General features: G+C 36.9%; 1 protein-coding gene across 6 annotated transcripts in view; it reads right to left on the bottom strand.

Moving 5' to 3' along the window:
- igfn1.1 (immunoglobulin like and fibronectin type III domain containing 1, tandem duplicate 1) overlaps positions 1-1,244 on the bottom strand; it is a 30,109-nt gene extending 28,865 nt beyond the window's left edge. For 5 of the 6 annotated variants that reach the window (XM_079883986.1, XM_079883988.1, XM_079883990.1 and 2 more), the window contains exon 1: positions 1,091-1,221. The gene's annotated coding sequence lies outside the window, so the exon portion shown is untranslated. Of the gene's footprint in view, positions 1-1,090 lie in introns of all 6 variants that reach the window. The other variant, XM_079883991.1, reaches the window with a different exon arrangement.
- Between the last annotated feature and the right edge of the window lie 18,120 nt (positions 1,245-19,364).

Raw genomic sequence — 19,364 nt, 5'->3', positions numbered from 1 at the left:
TTGTGGATTCACTTTATAGTCACACTGAATATTTTAAAGCAACTCCCAAAGGTACACATTAAGATTGTATTGTTCCATAAGGTCTTGTTGCTTTTTTCGTACACAGCTTCTACTTCATTTCTGTCACATCGATATTTTTGTAAATTCTGTATCTTATAAATTATATGTTTAATATGATATATTGAGGTTGTGTTTTTGAGAGTTAGTAAGTAAAATTTGAATGATTCACATTCAAACCGGAACGTTGAATCCAGGTACGAAATCGGTTCTTTATTAGTATCCCACATTACTGAACGTTATTCCCACCAGTATACAGTATAGTATCCCACCATTACTTGCATGCTTCCTCTGTTTTTTTCCCCACCATTGCATTTTTCATTACAATAGTATCTTTCGCATGATTTGTTAAAAACTCAAAAGCACTGAAAATGATTAGTTCACTAATCATTCATCAGAAGATTATTTTTATTATTTTAAATATGTTACATGAACATCTACCCAATGATTCAAAATCCTTCATGTACATTGGCTTCATTTGATGTGATACTAGTATCTATAGTTAGAACATCTCTGCAACTGTTCTGATGTGACTTCATGCCACCTGACTAGTAGCTATCACAGATTCCAGAAACCCAAGTCGGGAAGACCAACTCGAACGATTCTGATGTGTGGCCACCAAATTAGTTGTAAGAAACTGCGTTTAAAACATCTATGTTATGTCCAATAATGTTATGAGACTGTATAAAGTAAGTCTATAAACAGGGAGTAAGTCTTTAAACCAGAAGAAGATAATTTAAGAGTTTAGAGGTGTCAGAATTCAAAGTAACATGAGGTTGTCAGCTCTGCATTGTAAAAACTCCACAGGCGTTATATTAAGTCAAAGTACATTCATAGTTCAGTACACCCAACAGAGAGGAAAACTTAGTTTGTGTTCCGTAGAAAACATACAAGTGTCTGTTCAAGGTACACCGGGTGGTGAGAGACTGTGGCACAATACAAAGGTATGAAGCTCTTATTGTTTTCTTGTTCTTTGTGCATGTCTCTCAGTTCTGTCACAACAACAACAAAAAGGCTATAAAAAAATCCATACCTGTTCACAGTTCTCTGTGCTCCTCTCTTGCTTCTTTCAAAGTGCTCTGGCCTCTTCTGATATTTGAGTGCTGCTTCCAAGTTGTCCAAGGTAATAAATCCTTTGAGTTTGTGTGTGTGTGTGTGTGTGTGTGTTGTTCCATGTATTCAACCTTGGCTTCCGCCAAAAGCAAGTTCTCCTATTGGAAGGGAGAGTCTCTGGGAAGAATCCTCATTCCTGTTGACACCTTACTGTTATGAAATGACTTTTGAAATGATTTCATCTTGATCTTACCTGGGAAGTGCATAGTTTTACTTCAGACTGACAGTCAAATACCGGAATGAATTGTCGAATTGGGTTTATTTTAGGCTTTATGCCTCAATCATCATTGATTAACTCAATAGTTATAAAAAAATAAATGATATCTCACCAGTGTGTTTGATGTTTCTGCTCTTTAATTCCTTGTCATTTTTTTAAAGAAATCATTTGCAATACAACTTGGCAAAAAAAATATTTTATGTCACTGATAAAAATGAATCATTTTATGTACTGTTAGCTGCACAGAGAACATGTTGTGATCTAATACAACAATACAGAGTGTTCTTACAAGCACCACTGGTGGTTTTTCAAAATAATCACAGATTTTAAAACATCATCTTTTTTAAAGTCCTATTTTTTTACAAGCTGCTTTCTAATATATCATCAGTGATCATTCAGTGAATCAAGCTGCAAAGCCCATTATGGAAGAGGAGAAGACATTTACTCTTGCTCATATTTTCCAAAAATAAAGGTTTTTTTTTAATAGTGGAAAATAATACTGTAGTATTTTTATAGTTCTTTACACTGAGAAAATAATGGTTATTTTAAAAACTGTTCACTGAAAGGTTGTTCACCAAAATGGTTCTTCTATAGCATTGCTGTAAAAACCTGCTTTCTTTTGTGAAAATCTTTATTTTTTTTAAGAGTATAAAGAACCTTTAGTGCAATGGAAAGGCTCCATGGATGTTAAAGGTTCTTTGTGGAACCGTAAATGCCAATAAAGAACCTTTAATTTTGAGTGATGCACCTAATCTTATTTATTTTTATTTTTTGCAAAGTCCTAATAGTTTTTTTTTTTTTTTTTTTTAATGCAAAAAAAGCCCAGATTGTTTGGTCTAAGACTTTTGGACTGTATGCATTTATCTTATATATGTGACATAACATTATGAAGCAGCCTTGAAAAAATAGCCAATCATAAAATACATGACATTATTATTTTACATAATTATATTCATTTAGTAAACAATCCCCTAGGCAATTATGTTTGTGAGTTTATCATTTGGTTACAACCATGGAGTGGAGCACAGATTGCATTTAGGTGTAAGGAAAGAGACACTCCTCTCATTTCAGCCAGATAAAATAGGCATTTGTGTTAGAACATAAATATAATCTCCTCCATAATTATCAGCATGTGTTTATGGCCACATTTTAGATGTAAAAAGTATAGTGTGCATTAGTGTGTCCATGTTAGTTTGTTGATATTCATGTTTCACTGTAATCTCCTTGACATTCTCTGCGTTCAGATCCTGTGCACTTGGAATTAAACCCAACTAATAAACCACTGAATTGCGAGTGTAACAGCTTGGATGTTCTGAATAGCAGAACCACGTGAAGGCTGACCTGGAGCACACATGGTAAAATGTGGGAAAAGATAGCTAATCCTCTTGGAGTCGTGAACGACAAAGGCCACTGGGTCACAAGTTTTTATTACCTTCTCATTAAACTGCACCATGGCCTTGCTGTCTACAAATGGAAGCAGGACGAATGGGTATTGGATAACATTGTGCACTGAGCAAAGTTATGTAGGAATGTCTACACAGTGAAGAAGCATGTTCTTTGTTGATGAGTGAGTGAGTGATTGATTGTTATTCGGCGCTCTGTTACAAATCGTACATATTGACCTTTTTCAGATTTTGGGTTTGAGTGGAAGTCATCATAAACTTCCATAGCCGTGAATGAGAGACTACATATAACTAATTGTTGTGTTCCCAATAGTGTTTTCACAACTTTCAAAAAGAGGGAAAAAATAGAGATGCAATGTAATATAATAGAAAGTATAGTGTTACATTTTAAAAAAAAAAATAAAGGTGCAATAGGTGTTTCTCTACAGATTTTTTTTTTTGTCATGCTGGTTGAAAGTCTCCTCATATCTTGATAGCAATCACTATGTTAAGCAGTCTAAATGTATTTTTATAAATATGTATTACCTGTGTTCATGTGTTTTGGAGGAGGCGTGGCTTTGGTTGGCGATTTGCAGGGAGGGTGGGATTGTATGCTTTCAATGCTAGCAGGCTAAAGTTAGCATTTCCCAGATAAAATATGACTAACTTAGCAGGATTTATGACTCAACTTTGCTGATGACTGTTAAAACACAGTATCACCGTCTGTGAAAAAGGTCCATTGTTTTCACATAGAACAAATTAGTTCAGAAGACTGCATCGAATGAACAATAGTTGAACAGTAACTCCACTTGTCTTGAGGAGTAGTATTATTTGATGACATAGTTTGACACTAAAACCATGTATTTTCCTTTTTTCTCTCGTACTTTTTTTCACGTACAAACACCGTTTCACCAAGGCACAGTGGCCCTTCAGCACATCAGGTGTGAACTACTAAATATGCATGATCGTTTACGCCGAATCCGCATATTGGCTTTCCAAACTAGAAGTGTTTCACAAAACTTAAATCAATATATCGTTTTATGTGAATGATTAGGCAGGATGATTTTCACATCATTTTGAAGAAAAAACTCTAGGCGACGACTAAAGTCTTATTGACACATATTTAGTATGTGTTTTGTGGCCTTATTTCAGAAACTTTAGTTTTTAGTTTTTTCAATAACCATGCATAAACATTATTCTCTCAAAAATGAAAACATGTACATACACGTGGCTCACATACTATGGTAGCCCTGTTTGTGCTATATAGAGTGAATTTACACCTTTGCCATTAATATGTTTATAAGCAACTGAAAAAAGCACAAATGTCAGGGCATGTCAGAACATCTCAAGGGCCCCCAAAACAACCCAGACCCCAGAGGGTTAATACACATCAACCCCTAAGGGGGCGATGATGTAATCCCCAGCCAGAAAAACATATGACCCTTTCACATATTTGTCGGACATAGCCAGACCTTAAGACTGACTGCAGAAGGTCTGGAAACCATATCAGATTTCATTGGCCAAGGACTGCCCATGAGGATGAGCAAAGCAACCAATCACAGTTCATTTTGTTTAGCGTCATGTTTAGGTGTGATGTCCCTAAAATAACAAGTTTGGAAGTTTACTGCAACAATGTGAACTTCACATACTTTTGAAAATCCAGCATTTAGTTGATCCTGATAAGCGTTCATTGTTACAGTTGTAAACACGATGGTATTCTTCTTCAATGAGAGGTTTGGCGTTAAAACGGCTTTGTTTCCAGGTGGAACGTTAAAGAACTCGACACACACTTCTCCCCGGAAATCCTGGAGAATTCAACCAATCAGATGACGACTGATTGAAACTCCAGCAGTGTTTCCCATTTTGGGTGACGTGCATCAGACGTTCAGCCGACGGTCCGTGGGTGTTTCCCTAGCCATGACTGCGTCCATACTCTCCTCTTTCGCTTTCTCCCTGTTTTTTTTAGCGCACATAAAAAACACAATTGGCAAAGTGTGATTCATCTTGCTCTATTTGTTTACCACTAGCACATGCTGATGACGTTTTATCCTTCTGTACTAACACTACGACTGAATGGTGCCATCACCGTACAGTCTACATACATGTCGTACCCAAGTTTATTAGATCCATGTCGTACACTGTAATTTGTAATGATCTTATAGGATTGCCGAAATCACACAGTTTGTAGCTGGCATAAAACACACACTCATTACGACCCATTTGACAGATGCATAATTTTATGGTAAGTTAAAACAGCCTGAATAATCAACTATTACCAATAGGCTAGTTGCACGTGGCCGCCATTTTGGATTTCGGATCAGCGAGTGTGCGGGTAGACACTTCCGGTTTCGCATTATGCCCGGTGCAGGGAGCCAGAGAAAGCCGAAAATGATTTTTTATAGTTGTTTATAGAATCAATTATCACTTAAAATACTACTAAGATCCATATTACTATCACACGAGCCAATGGCAATTAAATGCATGGATGCATAGTCAGATTAATGAATGCAATACAACTGTTCACGAACAGAAGATTGTATTTGACTCATGCTGCATACACATACGCAATGACAATTGTCTACTGTAAATATAGAGTTACAACTACGATTAGAGTTGTTTGCATAAAATGCACCGTGAACATTCACATGTTTGCCCTGTGATAGGCTACAATTTATCTCCATAAATACTATTTTCTCAATTCTGCGCATATATTTTTACTTACTTGCATCAATTGCTCGATCAATATTATCATCACAGCTGTACATTTACATTTTTAACTGTAGGTACCACAAACAATTTAAAGGAGAACTCGGCAACTCTAGCGAACTCTAGTCACTTCTTCGCTGATTTTTCCTTTTGTTGTCGCATGTTTTCCCCACGAGCTCCCCCTACAGCTGTGGGGGGACGTATATTTCACAACACGGTCGTAAAAAACTCACTTGCGGCGGCCTCCTCCCCCTCTCCACCGCTGCTCATGTGCGTTTGTATTGATCGGAGCAAGCCAACTGTATCGTGTGGAGCTATGTCTACCGAGGTGGGTAATACATCATACATGCGTGTGTGTTTATGTCGAATTGCCGTAAAGCAATTCGTGTTTCGCGCTCGTTCTCGTTCTCGCTTCTCACGAGACTTCCAATTTCTATCTTGCCGGGACGGTAGTCCCCAAGTTGCAAGGTTGGTTTTCCGCCTGGGAACGCTGGGGGGAGCGGGGAAAGTCACCAATATCACCAGAAAAGGTTGTTTAACCATCCAAATGAATTCGAGACAGTTTTATTTAGTTAAAAAAGTTACCAAGTTCTCCTTTAATATAGGTAAGTTTGTGTATATTTTACACGTAGTACAATACTGTGCTGCTTATAAACACCAGACAGATAATGATTTACGAAACAGATCTTTACTCATCTCACTTGCACAAAATAAATGCAGTAATAGAAAGCATATAAACGCACAGGTGAAATACACTGAAAATGATATGCACTTAAAAATTTGGTCGGGTTGAAGTCATCCCTCCGGATCTTCTGCATCCACTCAGCCCGTACCGCAGCGTCACCGGGGAATGCATGAAAGCTGACTTCTCTGTTGTAACGTGACGAAATGGTACATAACGGCACACAACGATGAAGTGCTGAGGCTGTCACCCTCTGAAAGGCAAGTCACCTCTCTTGAATCCTAAAAACACTCATTGTGAAAAAATATCTCTGTGGTAATGGAACTCGTTGCTGTTGTTCTCAGTCTAGAACTGTAGTTCTTCTCACATTTGACAAAGTTCATGTGTCAAATGTGCCAATCAAAATGTGACTGTGAAACAGATTGTCTGTAACTAAAATGTTGCTACAGTAGCTATATAGCCTAATATTAATGCTAGAAAGCCAATGCTTTGCACTTGGCAATTAGATTATTTTGTTCATGGAAGCACTAATACTCTATGCAACAATTTGCACCATATTATGTTAAACCTGTTATGAACATAACATTTGCACCCTCAGTGATGCTTTGCATTTGGTTTACAAGTTTCCATTTATACAGTATATGACGATCTCTAACGAGTGAACACAGCTGGTGGCCCTGGTAGTAAATGAACAATGCTCAGAGAATTACAGCATTGCCCTGCCTACACACTGAATGCCATGTTGCACGACTATAATATTCTGCATTGTTGTCTCTGTTGTATTCTGTTCTGAAGTTCAAAAGGAAGTAATAAACTGAATGCTGTAAGAAGTCAACTATGATTTTTAATTAATATATACATCCGTTATAGAAGATCTAACAGAATATGTAGATTTTTGCATTAAATGACTTATGCTTGTTAGCATTGAGAATACGTATTTAAAGACATTTTTGTTACTTATTATGTCAAACTGTATTGTTTTAATATATTGAGGAAATAAAAGAGATGTGATTTTTTGCATGAATTAATAAAAAAAACAGTGGACAACATAATATGCAACTTGTAATTGTCTTGATCCGGCATTATTCTCTATCTTGAACCGCCTCACTTGTTAATTAATTAAAACATCGGTAGGAAATGAAAAAGTCAATTATTTTTTCCAGGGTGTTAATTTGTGGTGCATGTGCAAATGAGGATGGAAAAAGTCGGATTTCAAGGTGTTAAGCAATCTGCAAATAAAGTGATTAGCCATGTACATTTTTATCTGGATTAAATAACAAAGACAAGTCATTACAAGAAATGTATTTCAATGCAGACAAATATTTGTGAACTAGGAATATAATGGTTATATGAGACAAGATTTATCACTTTTGATCAGTCCAACATACACTGTATAATTCAACCACCGCTGCATGTCTAAATCTTGTGCCATGTTCTGAAGGGCTCCTTTCTCCTTTCTAGACCTAATACATATAATAAAAATAATAATAATACAAAACACTTCACAATATGGTTCATTAGTTAACTACATTAGTTAGCATGAACTAATAATGAACTGCACGTATACAGCATTTATTCATCTTTGTTAATGTTAATTTCAACATTTACTTTATTAAAATCTTGTTAACATTATTAATGCACTGTGAGCTAAATGAACAAACAATGAACAGCTGTATTTTTATTAAATAATGTTAATAAATCCAGTAACAAATGTATTTCTCATTGCTAGTTAATACATTAACTAATGTTAACTAATGAAAGTTATTGTAAAGTATTACCAATAATATTATTAACACAAAGTAAAGTAAATTATCTCATTTAAATGATATTATGGTAAAGAAATATTACAATGTCAAAAGAAAAGTCTATGCTTTAGCAAAAGAGAAAGGTCAAATCAAATCAAATCTGGTCTCAGTATATGCCTGTACTGAGACCAGATTTGATTTGATGGTGGTGATCTGAGAACCACGTTTTACTCAACTGCGAATCCAACATGTGGATTTTATTTAGCCTCCTCCATCACATGCTCTCACTCATCATCAACACTTTTCCCAATTTGACAGCCTGTCAGCACTTCAGTCATTTCCCTTATTTGTTTGTGTTTGATCATCCACACCCCCTCTTGTTCTATAAAAATAGATTTATTTGCACCATCATCTGGACTGTAACAGCGATATGGCATGTTTTTTTTTTCTCACTAGCTATATGGAACTGATTTTGAAATATAATTGAGTCTTCATAACTGAAGTTATGAGCAAATTTAAACAAAATGATGCAGCACTCATGATGCTTTCTGATGTTTTATTTTTGCTCCAATGGCCCAGAAAATCAAAATTTTGTGGCGAACAACTATACATAAACCTTTATTTTACAGCTAATGTTTGCACGGTTCCTGCCTCCCAGAAAGCAATTGGTTTTCTAGTTAGTTGTTGTAGAGAGTCTCGATGAGTTGTAAGCAACTGTTAGTGTGACATCACTCTCAAGCCCTTCAAATGGCAAAAGTCACCAACTGAAGCCCTAACACGGAACCCCTGATTTACAGCACATTCAAGGCAGCCATTCAGAACAGCTTGCACAGAACACAACTCCAGACAACATGTAAATCAGCAGTTATTTTTAGGGAAGATTGGCTGTGGAGAGGTTACTGGAAGGTGGGAAAAGTTTGTCACTTACATTGTGTCAAGGTAATCCAGATCTATTGACACCCCATGAGGTTCTCGCCATATAATTGTAGCCCGTTTATGGAAATTGATATATAAAAACACTTTAAACATTGCAATAACAGTGCAATTATAATAAATCATGTTTATCCTAGAATGCTGATTTTGTACCTCAAAATGATTTTGATGTTGCTCTAGTTCCAGGTTGAAGTTGGCAGTTCAACAAGGGCCAGCAGGGGTCAAATCGAGCCGAAACGATCCGGAACAGCATTCTGGCGCCTTTGATGAGAAATTATATTTTTGGTTGTTTGTTTGTGTAATCTAATCCATCCACGTATGCTCCAGGCCAGTTTTGGTATGACCCGGTATACAATTTCTGTTCTCATTTATCGAGTGTGCAAGTGCTGCATGCAGACGGGTATTTACAAAATACTTTAGCTATAGGCAAATATGCCTTTTTATTGATGATTTTAATGTTCCCTCACCTCCAAAATTACACATTTAAACACAGTATACGAGTTTCCATCACCATCTCAGATATGACTGGATAACTTTTTGGAGTGAGCAAGAAACCCCTCCAATAAACAACATTAATGAGATGTGAGATGACTGAGAATATTACATAAAATGTTTGTTCTAAGCCTTTTTGGGAAGAAATAACAGCATTCTAAATGTACTATGTTGTTGTGCAGAGGACATGCTAAAGTAGTTTTTTTTTTAGACTGATGATCACAGTGTTTGGGGAGAAAATAGCATATGTGCGTAATGAAATGCCAACAGGTTATCTGTGAATTTCAGCTCACGAGGATACATTTTTAGTTAATCAGTTGGAATTGCTGCATCTTGCAGTTATAAATATGTCATGTCGCTCATGCAAATATTAAATTTCCAAATAAATACCAATGCTGTCTTTTTCTGTCTGTAACAGTTTAACTGATGATCTTACAGCATAACCAACTGATGATTTTGATAACAAACACAATACCATATATACCATCTTAGAGGGAATATATACAGTATTTCAGGCACCAATTAAAATAAAAACCTGAAATATTATTTTGGTTTTTCAGACTGGATTAAATTCTTGTTTGTTTAAACCGCTGCATGGAAATTACCACAGGCTGCCCTTTTTTGCTGTATTGCAGAGAAACTTGTTTTTATGTTTTGTACTCATGCCTGTGCTAACTTCTCAGTGGTGTGTTTATGTTGGAAATCTAGTTCAAGAGTCTATTAACCAGCTCTCCCATGGCTAAATGATAACCAGTGCAGGGTATTAGACGGCTTCCAGCAGGTCAAGGCCTGATTCATTTTAAGTCACTGTGTGTGGGAAAATGAATTTCTTCCAAAAATCAATCACATGGCTACCACTGTTTTATATTCTTCCACATTGACATTTGACAGTGCCAGGTGCACTTGCAGTATTCTTAAAACAGAAAACTTGCATAAAACGGCAATAAATATTTGAAACCAGAGCAGCGAAATTAACACTAAGCTATACAAACATAAATTGTATATTGTTTCTATGTAATAAACATCTTGAAATCAAGTTTTATATTTATCCATAATTTGTATTTCATTTTGTTGTTACTTAAATATGTAAATATATACATATATGCTTATATTTGCAATAAACGTAAGACATATTATTTGATTGTTATTGTCATTTCAATTTTGTGAATAATTTAAGGAACATTTATGCATTTATTTTGGTATTGTAAAGCTGTTTTGTCTTTTTGGGAGAAGATTCATAAAGTAATTCAAGATATGTATAATAGTACTTTTGAGCTATGTCCTATGTTATATTTACTGAATTATGATTTGGAAAATAAGTGTCCTTTTATAAGTAAATGTGTGTTTACAATGTTTTCTTATTTTGCTAAAAAATGTATACTTACTGCATGGATTTCCCAATCAGGACCCAGATTTGGTCAATGGGTGGAGCAGATTATAGATTTCTTGCCCATTGAAGAAATTACAAGTAAACAGCATTCAAGACTGCAAGAGTTCCAATCTATATGGGCCTTAGTATTAAATTATATAGAGACTATAACATGATAAACTCAATTGGAATAATAGATAATTCACACTGTGGTAGTGTAGATTCCTCTCTTTTTTTTTTTTTTTTTTTTTTTTGTCGTTGTTGTGTCTGGTAGTATTCTTGATGGGTTTTTTTTTTTTTTTTTTTTTTTTATTGTATTGTTTGTGTAATATGTGCTAAAAAAAAAAAAATTGTGAATAATTTGCAATAAATAAGATATATCGTCTATATCTTTATTTCTTCATTAATCATTTATTTATTCTTTATTTAGATTTCAACACCTTTAAATCAGTTGTTTTGTTTATCCATTGTACCTTTCCCTCATTGAAGCTTGAGGACACAGTTGTTGTCTTTTTGTCTAATTTTCAATACGTTTCTGCTTCAAATCAAAGTTTATAATGTTGTAATTCAGTTTGTATCTGGTTGGTTTAGTTTGTGGCTTACAACTTTTTAATGAAGATTGCACTTTATATATTGTTGCAGAAGCACCAACACTAACAATTTCATTTTAAGTCTGCTATTGTTGAGTACAATCAACTTGGATTTTTAAGTTATTTCAACTTAAATTACATTAAACTGACGAAGTATACAAGACATATGGTGTCATAAGTTATTGACTAAGTTCATTTTTTTAGTGTAGGGATAAATAAATATATTTTGAATGTTTATAATGTTTGCCAGTTATGACCTTTTCTCTCATTACATTCATTCCCAATGGATGCAAGGCTTTTTCACACCGGACGCATAAGACGCATTCAGAGCAGAAGCTACACACACCCATTGTGCTCTCACACTGCCAGTGTTTCTAGCATGCAACTGAACCTGATCATGAAGTCCTACATTACGTTTTTGCAAATTTATGAGTACATTTTACAGTTTGCATTCTGTAAAGCACATCTGAGTGACTAGGAGTGACCAAGGTGAGTGGAGCGTAGCTCTGAGTCAATTGTATAATCCGAACAAATATTACCCTGATCTTCACTTTGAAAGCTGACACCAGAACAATCCCAACCTTGAACTCTGCCCAAAAAGCCTAACACATTACTAAGGGGAATGGCATATCACGAGTACCATATAAACGACTGATCGCGTGTATTAGGTTTATATTAAGCCTGCAGTGCTGCAGTTGCCAGTCACTCCAAATCCACCTGGATGTACTATCAGAAGAGTCTTCATTAGAGAGAGAGAGAGAGAGAGACAGAGAGAGAGGAGTGAGTGGGTGGCCTGAATGGTATTTTCTGTACATCATGTGATCTGTGAGGGGAGGATGAGCCGGGTGGGGGAGGGGGTGGGGCGCTGAAAACCGAGACGTCTCTATTTACAGCTGCAGTCGATATATGCTTCAATTTCGCCCCTATCCAACAGCTAATCGGCGAGCTATTTGCCTCAATGTGTTTTTTCGTACATTCTCGTGTTACCCATTAGGCAAGGCGGTTTCCCCGTCTCCTCCTAAAATACAGTGTCTTTGTTTTTTTGTCCTGTCTCTTTCTCTCTCTAGGGGTTACACCAATAGCTGGTTGTCGACTGTGAATTCTTTAGGTCTTAAGCCAGAATCTTGCAAACACAGTGTCTTCTCTGTTGACTTGACCCTACAGCCACTGGTGCACTCGTGACGTCCAATTAATGGCACTAGATCCTGTGTTACAACGTGAATAAATACTTCTAAAAGGTGAAAGTTCACCGGGACTTGCCTTGGCTGCGTGTCAGCGGTGAATCAACACAGTCTTGTGATAAAGCGGACAGCCTGGGAGTATTATAGGCCTGGAATTCTTCAAGCCTGGTGAGTCAAAGCTCCAATCTGCAAGGCTGTAAACCAGTGGACGATCTCGAGGGGCTTAATATTCAACTTTGATGTATATGCTAGAATTACTAGACGACAAATAGACTATATGATGAATGTACTGTAAATACTGTACTGTAAGAAGATAAATATACCGTGCATAGTGCCAACAAAAAGAATCGCATAACAGTGGGATATATGAAATACATGTATTTTTTGAATCAATGTACAGTATTTTTATGTAACACTTTTTTTATAATATATGATCTATCTATCTATCTATCTATCTATCTATCTATCTATCTATCTATCTGAACTATATAACATTATCAACAAAAAAAAAAAAACTCATTATTGAAGTTTAACAGATGTGGTCATTATGAATTTTCATTGTTTGGAAAACAGCTGAGATTATGACAGAAAATCTTTGAACGTAAAATCGAGAGCTATAGATACTCATATTAATATGTTAGTTGTTCACTAATACCTTTTTAATAGCTTTTGCTTTCTAGTCCTTATGGCTTCTATTGACAAGTTAACTATTTGGTAATTAGAACTCATTTGATCTTTTGGAATTCAGTGTGAACTTGATTCAGATCTTTTGACATTTTTCAAGTTGTACCCAACTATAAGGCATCAATGGTCCGTGAAAACAAATGTTTTTAATTACACTAGTAATTTGGTGGCTTGCTGGTCTGTATCTTGCATTTTGCACATTACTCAGACATCTATTTCCATCTTTCAACTTGTGTAAATTAACACTGTCACAACACCAACATGGAGTAATTTGCAGTGTACAGCTCCCTAATCGAGATGTGATTACCGTTTATATCCCCTCGGGATTGGTGACAAGTGCACTGGTCAAAATTACACACTCTCAATCTGCTGACAAGTAAAAAGCAAGAAATTACACCAGATACTTGGGTGACAAGCTGGAGACTGGCTGTTAATCAGAGCAAGTGTGGTTCGCTGGTAATCAATCAAACAGCTGTGCAGTGTGTTTACCCAGAGGCACTGAGTGGAGAGCACACTGGCACACTGGCCTCCCAGGGCTCTGACACAGCACTACACACTGGATTCCCCACAGGGCAAAACATATTATATTGACAGTGCTTATTGCTTCATCAAACCCACCACATTTGTCATTAGATGCGAAATATAATTACATCGGATATTACGTCTAAGACAAGTCTACTTGACATCTGTGTGCTGCAGACTCAAAAACATGGCTATTTGATTTTACACGTTTTTTTTTTAAAGGTAAGTGTTGCACATAATTGATGCGTATGTTATAGACAAATAATACACGCACGCACACACACACACACAGACACACATTGTGTTTTCATGTTTTATGGGGACTTCCCATAGACATAATGATTTTTATACTGCACAAACTGTATATTCTATCCCCTTTCACTAAACCTACCATCACAGAAAACGTTCTGCATTTTTACATTTTCAAAAAAAAATCACTTAGTATGATTTATAAGGATTTCGGATATTGCCATCTTTGTGGGGACATTTTGTCCCCATATTGTGGTTTACCAGAACACACATACACACGCACGCACGCACGCACATACACAAACCATTCAAAGTTTTGGGATCAGTATATTTTTTATGTGTTTAAAAGGAGTCGCTTCTGTTCACCAAGGCTGCATTTATTTGATCAGAAATAGTCAAATGGTCAGAATTGAAGTATTAATTTCTTTAAAAACAAAATCTGGCCCCAAACTGACATGATGGTGACTTCAAATAAAACAATTTAATGCTAAGCAAATCTGTAAACACAATTAAACCCCATTTGAATTATGAATCCGCTCAAGTCCCTCATAAGCCCCCATTTCTTGCCTATGGCCTATATAATGAATAAAAGAGCTTATGGTCACACTCCACAAACACAAGGCCTCTAGTGAAACTTCAAAATTAGTAAATCTAGTAAATTCACTAAGGCCCAGCTCTCTTAAGCAGTTATGAGATGAGCCCATCAATTAGATCTGAAGGAATTATTAAGTGTTCACTTCTGTGCACAGTTATTGTGCAGAGAGCGACTGCAGGGGTATCCCCACTGGAGGAGCACAGCAAGTTTGGGTTAAATGACTTCCTCTGGAGCACAATAATAATAATAAAGCAGAACGTGATGTGACTAACACGTGAGACCACATCCACAGTTCAGAAGCTCTGGGATCTGCTCAGCTGCTACGCCTGATGTAGTTTAGTATGCATAACCGAGGGAAGATTTTGAGTGAATTTATGCTTTTGGGAGGAAGGGACAATTCAGCAAATACACTTGACCTAATTCCTTATTTTAGGATCCTGTTGAATTCTCTCACTGTTCACTATTGTTTAAGTGACTGGTCTGCAAATTTCTGCAGATGTGTTAGAATTGGATGTCCTAAACACTAGTCGTAACACAAGTTATTTATCAGAAAGTCCAGGCTGCTCTTTTTCATTTAAACAATGAAGGACAATGGTGACCAGTGGCTTTCAAGCTCCAACAGGGCAAAACGTTTCATAAAGAGCTGATCTGAGATCCTGAAGTTTGCGTTCTGTCCACATATAACACAAAGGAAGATATGTGGGAAACTATGAACAGTTCTGAGGTACCATTGACTTCCATTTATTTGTGTGTGTCAATGGTGCCCCAAAGCGGCCTGGTTACAAACTTTCTTCAAAATATCTTCCTTTGTGGTCAACAGAACAAAGAAATGTATACAGGTTTGGAACAACTTGAGGGTGAGTAAATGATGACTGAATTTTCATTTTTGGGTGAACTATCCTTTTAATGTGAGGAAAAGATCACAATTCGAGTTGTATAGCCCTATTCGGACGGGATTAACTTTACAAGGGTAGATGGAGTAATGTAATTTTACCACAGGACGTCTGTAATAATAATGGCCGATTCGCACGGGATAAGATATCTCAGTAAAACCAGCAGAAGTGGGAGGGGTAACTCGATTTGCGTATTACTTTGCTTCCTGATATCACTTGCGCAAACACATATAACCTATGTAGCCTATATATCAAACGGTTATGTCCGGTCGAACGATGTATTAATTAACTTCAGATTGGATTGTGTTGCTTTCGGTCTTCTTTCTTTTGGGACTAAAATCACAGATAAGCTCAGGTAATAATTACTTTACCCCACCTCTCCATGTCAAACTAGTCCCGTCCGAATAGGGCTATAATCTTCAAATATGGCTTTAATGCCTTGTTGATTGTTCAAATCTGGTTTCAGGGAGCTATGTAGTACTTCAGATTATTGATATGAAGCCTTCATTTTTATTCAGGCCACGATCACCTACTTAGAGAAGAAAAAGATTGTGTAGCTCACATGTAAAGTGACCAAAGTGGCAAACTTGGCTAAATCAATTGATTACATAAACCTGATAGCCTACCTAGTAGAGAGATATATGACACTCAGACATTGTATAAAGGAACCAATAAAAGTGGAGCTAAATGGCAATTATGTGTGCAATACAGAATCTATGAATTGCACACAAAATTGTCATTTAGGAAACATGGTTGAGGAAAGCATGAGGAAAGGTAGAGTTCAACCCGCAAAGGCTGCTGACAATCTTTTATTTTTTTGACATTTTAATCATAAGACACAGTAAACTAAATAAAGAGAACAAAAAAAAGCACACTCTCTTCAGGAGAAGTCTCTAAGGACCTGCACCAGCTGCCATTATGACAGATTGAAGCTCGGTGCAAATTGCTTGGCCCGACTATAACTTGACACCTCAGTAACAGTAAACAAAGCCGCTTTTCATCACAGCACATTCCCAACACATGTACGCTTGCTAACGCACATTTACACAACCTAATCCGTTAGCCTTAAGTGTTTGTGAATCCCTCTTTAAGGCAGAGGGAAGGGTTAGCGCTGCGAAATTAGTCGGAGTCAGGGAATTTAAATAGCTTTAGTGTCTATTTTGCGTTGTTCTTACAGCATTTACACAGAAGCGTGCCAGAATGTGATAGCCTAGGCTATATGAGACTACGGTGCACATGGTAAACACACATCCACAAATTACCACTATGAGGTGCTGTTTGACTGAAATCAACCTGAGCTGAGCTGTTTGTTTCAATTTCTTTGTTTTGCTCCTATGTGTCCAAATGCATCTGAATGCAGCTGATTTGAAATGAAATCTGATATGCAATGTGCATACTGCGCTAAAAGAATCATACATATCTCTAGTAATAGGCCTAACCCGAGTAAAACGTTACTTCAGTAGGCTTAGTGTGCTCAATTTGTTTTTGAATCAAAAATGGCCAAAGAACATTTGTTAGCTATATAAAAATAATATGTGCTGATTGTTTTAAATTAGTCTGCAAGCAAAACCCGCCAAACATAGTAACATGATTACGTAACATCTGCAAGTATGAAATGTATGGTAGTATAAAAATAAAGATTTGCATAAACAAATGTGCAGTGGGGTCCAATATTCTGAGACCACATGCAAAACCTTCGACACCTGGAAGAATCTGAATGTTTTTGATTTTGAAGGATTAATGAATAACAAATATTTAAGATTCTGCCCCCTGAAAATGCTGGGTCTAGAATCTAAGGAATCATTATCACATTATTAATAAATTATTACATGGCTCTGTGGAAGATTTGATTCTGATTGGTCAGTCGCAACATTCTGTGGTTGTATAAGCTAAACTGTACGGTATATTTTGACTCTTGTCCCTGGCAACCACTGTCCTACATTGTTTCATGTCTCGTATATAGCAGTCTTCTCATATATAAAATTATTTTTAACATTTATATTTTTTGTTTCCATTTATTATCTTTATCTATAAGTAGCCATGCAACGATCAGGATGATGTAGCCTGCTCTACAGTTCAAGGCTCCTGTTCGCTTAATACCTCTCAGGTGATTTGACAGATGAAAGATCTTCTAATTGTGATCATTGATCTCTGGCTTGTTTCTTCAAACGAATTTGCAGATTTGATTCAAATATCTGGATTAAGTTTCCTGATATCACTGCATGTTCTTGTGTTCACTGGAAAGGGAAGATATATCGTTTCACTCGTGATTGGCTGGCATCAACAGCAACAGCCAAACAGTAAACAGCCAAAAGGGCAAAATGGCCTTAATAAATGATCTAATGAATAAAAGTTCTATTAGATCTTATGTGCCAACAAACACGCAGCCATCTTTAGAATTTTGTGTTTGAAGTTGAACTTCCGTTTTGCGGTAGCTCTGTCTAGATATTTCTATGGCATCGCTGTCGAAGAGTAATAAGCCAGTGAAGTGGATTTACTTTTTGTAGAATTAACGAAAGTTATCATGGGTATTGTAATGTTTGAAACAGATGTCATATCAAACATCAGTAGTAATTCATTTCCTTTTACACTTGAAGCAGATTAAAGGACAAGTTCGGTATTTAACACTTAAACTCACCGAGTGGTCAGGGGTGTTCACTGATATGCTCACACAAAAATCGCTGCAAAAGATGCTTTCCAACAGGTGTTTTACCATTCGTTGTAAAACTGTGGACCTATTTTTTCAGACGCCTCCGGCGGCGGAGTAATACCGTACCTCACAGCACATCCAATACAAGTCAATGGAGTTGGACAAAAACTACGATAAAACCTGTTGGAAAGCATCTTTTGCAGCGATTTTTGTGTGAGCATATCAGTGAACACCCCTGACCACTCGGTGAGTTTCACGTCTTTGTAAACGAAAGTTTAATGCGTTTTTAGGAAGGATTGTTCCAGTGCCCATAGGCAGCCATTGTGGAGGTGGTGGTGGTGGGGGGTGCTACCACAGAAACCGAAAATTCTCGGGCCAGCAGCATGTGTCCAAATTTCAATCTTAACCGTTCTATTTCATCAGAAACGATCTGAAATCAGGGCTTTAAGTGTAAAATACCGAACTTGTCCTTTAAGCTCCTTAAAGGGATGGTTCACCCAAAAATGAAAGTTCTGTCATTAATTACTCATCCTCATGTCGTTTCAAACTTATAAGACTTTCGTTCATCTTCAGAACACAAGTGAAAATCTTTTTGATGAAATCTGAGAGCTTTCTGTTCCTCCATTGACAGCTTCGCAACTACCACTTTGACACTACAAAAAGTTCATAAAACTAATCCATATGAACAAACTTCATTGGTTCTTGCCTGAAGCTCAAACGTGCTGCTTGCCTGAAGCTCAAACGTGCTGCGAAACACGAGAATGAACCTCATTGGTTCTTGCCTGAATCTCAAACGTGCTGCGTAACACGAGAATGAACCTCATTGGTTCTTGCCTGAAGCTCAAACGTGCTGCGTAACACGAGAATGAACCTCATTGGTTCTTGCCTGAAGCTCAAACGTGCTGCTTGCCTGAAGCTCAAACGTGCTGCGAAACACGAGAATGAACCTCATTGGTTCTTGCCTGAAGCTCAAACGTGCTGCGAAACATGAGAATGAACCTCATTGGTTCTTGCCTGAAGCTCAAACGTGCTGCGTAACACGAGAATGAACCTCATTGGTTCTTGCCTGAAGCTCAAACGTGCTGCGTAACACGAGAATGAACCTCATTGGTTCTTGCCTGAAGCTCAAACGTGCTGCGAAACATGAGAATGAACCTCATTGGTTCTTGCCTGAAGCTCAAACGTGCTGCGAAACATGAGAATGAACCTCATTGGTTCTTGCCTGAAGCTCAAACGTGCTGCGTAACACGAGAATGAACCTCATTGGTTCTTGCCTGAAGCTCAAACCAGTGTTCGAATTGTGT

Source organism: Squalius cephalus (assembly GCF_949319135.1).
Source record: "Squalius cephalus genome assembly, chromosome: 10".
In the NCBI taxonomy this organism is placed as follows: domain Eukaryota; kingdom Metazoa; phylum Chordata; class Actinopteri; order Cypriniformes; family Leuciscidae; genus Squalius; species Squalius cephalus.
Note: the sequence above shows the minus strand (reverse complement) of the source record. Positions and strands in the feature narration are given on the sequence as shown.